Source organism: Chrysochloris asiatica, unplaced genomic scaffold (assembly GCF_000296735.1).
Source record: "Chrysochloris asiatica unplaced genomic scaffold, ChrAsi1.0 scaffold00026, whole genome shotgun sequence".
Taxonomy (NCBI): Eukaryota; Metazoa; Chordata; class Mammalia; order Afrosoricida; family Chrysochloridae; genus Chrysochloris; species Chrysochloris asiatica.
In genome coordinates, this window is record NW_006408544.1 from 23,310,280 (window position 1) to 23,314,827 (window position 4,548).

Genomic DNA, 4,548 nt, shown 5'->3' on the forward strand with positions numbered 1-4,548 from the left:
GTAGTGAGGTTGGCCCAGGATCGGACATTGTTTCGTTCTGCTGTGCATGGGGTCGCTATGAGTCGGTTCCGACTCGATGGCACCTGACAACAACAACAAGTGTGGCACTGTAAGATAAGTACTCGACCACAAGCGGATTAAACTGCAAGGTTGTCAGTTCAAACTCACCAGCCGCTCCTCAAAAACCCTAAACAAGGCCGCTATGAGTCGGAACCAAGCCTACAACATTTAGCAAGAGCAAGCATAATTTAAATAATATTTACTGAGCATTTATTATGTCCCAGCTACACTGGTGGTGGTAGTGTGCCATCGAGCGACCCTGTATAGGGTTTCCTGAGGCGATAAATGTTTACAAGAACAGCAAGCCTCATCTTTCTCTCGTGGAACTGCTGATATATTCAGATCAATCATCTTGCAGTTTAGAAGCTCGATGAGTAACCCACTACTCAACTAGGATTCCTTCCCAGCTACACTCGTTGTTATTGTTAAGTGCCGTTGAGTTGATTCTGACCCATAGCAACCCTGTACAGAGTTTCCAAGGAGCGGCTGGTGAGCCTGAACCACCAACCTTGCAGTTAAAATGACTTTGCAGTCTGATGCATTAGCCACAGCGCCACACTGGGTACTAATTGCTCACATGTTAGCAAATTTGTTGTTGTTGCTGTTAAGTGCCCTCGAGTCGGCTCTGACCAACATGAACCCTGTATAGAGTTTCTGAGGAGCATCTGGTGAATTTGAACTGCCAACCTTGTGTTTCAGACTGACTTTGCAGTCCAGTGTATTAACCTACAGCTCCACACCAGGACTCCATTCTAGCAATGAAGACAGGTAAAATTCACCTCACTACAAGGCCTTCACACATGCATCCTGTCTGCCTGGGATAGTCTTCCTCTGCTCTCTTCACCTGGCCCACTCATTTAAATAATTTAAATACAACTTCCTCATTCCTGTTCCTGAATTTAACTAACTTTCTTGCTGTTCATTTACTGACAACCTTCTATTCTTTTCCTGCCCACTCCTTACCATAATCCATATCTATTTTGTTTACCATTGCACTCTCAACATATCTAGCTGGTTCTAGAAAAGAATAGTTGCTTAATCAGTATTTGTATGAGCAAATGAACAGATAGAGGGCATGCAACTGTATCTTGGGGTCACAGGGGAAACCTCCTGGCAAAAGTATGAGATCTGAAATGTGGTAAAGATTTAAGTAGGTTAATGAAGAAGACAATGGGTAAGTTGATGTCGATTCCAACCAAGTCCGTATTTTGCTTAGATTACATTAGCTCTGGTAGCATAGTGGTTACAAGTTGGTCTGCGAACCTCAGGGTCAGCAGTTCGAAACTACCAGCTGTTCCATGGGAGAAAGAGGAGGCTTTCTGCTCCCATAAAGATTTACATTCTCGGAAACCCTGTACAGGGTCACTACGAGTCGGAACCGACTCCATGGTACATAACAACAACAACGTTACTTAACTGCTTCAAAGTCCAGTGGACTCTCTTCTGAAATGTAGCCAAACTGTCCAAAACGGCGTGATTTCCCTCCCCCAATGATTTGATTCTTGGTCACCTCTCTGTATTTTTATCCCAGTGAGTCTGTCCATTTCTTTATGACTCAGCATGGTAGTCTCTTCACCACTGACTAGACATCCGTATCCTGTTCTCCTCTACTTTAACATGGTACCCTTTTCTCCACTCTCTATCTACTGCAATTCTCATCTGATTCAAATGCAGATCTGATATGACCTGCTCTCTGGCAAGTTATCCTTCCTCTTCTGAATGAATCTCTTCTTTCTGCTTCCCCTGAAACTCAATCTCTTCTCTTTCTGCTTCCTTTATGTGCATGTAAGTCATTCTGCTTAATGTTGCAATTTTTTTTAAAAAAATGTTAGTTGCCATGAGCTCCTCCATTGGATAAGAGCTCACTAAGCATTTGTTGAACTGAATGTCCTGATATTTCTAAATGGGAAACCCACTTCTATTGTACCTACCAGTTTGTGGTGGTCACTAGGAAAGTATGAACATGTTGTCATGTCTAAAACCAAACTGTAGTCACCCTTCCCCTCTGCTAATTCAATTTAGTTATTAACAAATGTTTACTTAACACCTATCATGTTTCAAACATCATTTATGAACATTGGAAATGCAGAAAAGCAGTCTTTGCCTTCCTGAAGCTTGCATTTAATTGAGTGAGAGACAATGAGTAAATGTTGCTGTTGTTGAGTGCCCTAGAATCAATTCCAACTCATAGTGACCCTATATAAGGTTCCCAAGGAGTGGCTGGTGATTTTGAACTGCTGACTTTATTGTTCAAGCTGATCTTGTGGACCAGTGCTTTCTCCCACAGCACCACACCAGGACTCAAATACTAAATAAGTTAGTATGATGTGAACTGCATCAAATGGTGAAATATACTACGTACAAATGTAAAACATCAAAGGGGAGAGAGAAAATGCTGCATGCTGTGGAATGGGGTGATATTTTAAAGAAGAGTCCTACAAGGTGTTTAACAGAAGGTAATTTGGGAGCTAAGTCAAGGGAACTAATAGGGTGAGTGGACAGAGAATTGGAGATAAAGCATTCCAGGCTGAAGAGTCATCTTTCACCAAGACCTACCTGAGGGTGGCAGCAATGCCAGCAACCCAAGTTCAAGAAAATGACCCTCTGCCCCAGTGAGGTGAGCTTCAGATCAAGTCCAATGCTGGTGCACAGAAAGCAGGGTATGTGAGGAGTAGAGTAGTTGGCGTCAAGATCAAAGAAGTAACAGGATGTGAGTCTGTGTAAAGCCTGGAAGGCCATTGGAAGCATCTCAACCTTTCCTCCATGTGAGACAGGAAGATTGGAAGGTTGTAAACAGCACAGGGAATCAAGTATCATAAGTCTGATTACAGTATTGAGCTGAGATTCTAGGGAGTAAAGACAGACGCAGAGAGAGCCCCTACTGCCTTTATTCAAGCAAGAGATAACGGAGGCTCAGCAGAGAACAGCTATACGACAGGATGCAGCAGGGCTACCTGGTGTGGTGGTGAAAAAAACTGGGCAAATTCTGGTTGATTCTTCTTTTCAAGGGACTTGTTAATAGAATAAATGTGGGGTTAAGAAAATGACATCTCCGAAAAGATAATAAGTTGATTTTTGGTTTTGTTTTTTTTCTGAGAAACTAGGTGGAAGAGGGTATTGCATAACGTTCTCGCAATTTACCGACTTAATCCTCTAACCTCAACTGATGCTGTCCTTCTTCCAGAAATTTCTGATGTGATCTTACTAATTCAGGTTAAAATTCAAATTTCTTAAAATTCCATTAAAGTCATATTATTACTCAAGAAGTGTTTTGTGAATGAGTGAGTGAATGAATGGCTGGGTTCAGACCACTGGGGTACACAGATACATAAGCAAAGCAAATCAATAGGGACACCAATTGTAGATCTTATGGTCCCATCAAAACAGTAAGAATTTATGTACCTATGATTGTAAGAAATTTCCCACTAGACATGCTTTAGTTATGTTATAGAAATTCTAAGACTGGGTACATTTAATAAACAAATTTATGTTCTCACAGTTTAGAAAGTACAAGTGTGAATTTAAGGTGCTGATTCTGTGGAAAGGCTTCGTCTCTCCATCTGCTATGGAGGGAAACCTTTGTCTCTTCTGGCCTTCTCCTCCTTGATGATCACCATGTGGCTTAGCATTACTCTTCCCCCATCGCTGCTTGCTTCATTTTCTTCTTTTATATCTTAAAACAGATTGGCTCGAAATACTGCCTCCTTGACATAATAAAGACAGGCCATTCCCAAATGGGATTAGGATTACAGGCAGAGAGGTTAGGATTTATGACACATACTTTATGAGATACAATTCAATCCATAACAGCACGTATATGATTCAGTCCATGTAGCTCATGCATACCTTGCCTGTATGTGAATTGAAATAAGGAGCAAAGAGGCGTGATGCTGTAGGATAAGCACTGGATTGTGAACCTCAGTGTCGATGGCTAAAACTTACCAGCCGCTTCTCGGAAACACTATACAGGGTTGCTATAAGTCGGAACCAACTCAATGGGACTTAACAACAGTCACACTTAGAAATTACATTCAGCTCCTCAAACAAGCCATATTCTCACTACTGGGATTTTTTTTTTTTTTTTTTTAAGTTTTATGATGGTTTATTTGTTTATTTATTTATCTTTGTTTATTTTTTTTTAATGGCAAAATACAAGGCAGTTATCAGCATTGATGACCTTCATTAAATTATAATTGTACATTTTTGTTGTTGTTGTTGTTGTTATTTAATCAGCCAAAGGCTCTCTCGCTTCTTTCTCTCCATCAAGACAGACATAGGCTAGCATTGAGTGGCAGTGATCCAATTAGCTGACATTCTTCTCAGGACCCAGATCCTGTATAGGGTTTCTAAGGAGCAGCTGGTGGGTTTGAACTGCTGACCTCGTGGCTCGCGGTCCATTGCCCCCAGGTCTTCAGCACACAGTCGCTCTCCCTCTCTGGATCTAAAGTCTCCAGCTGCTCCATCGCTCCACGTCATCATCTCTGCCTC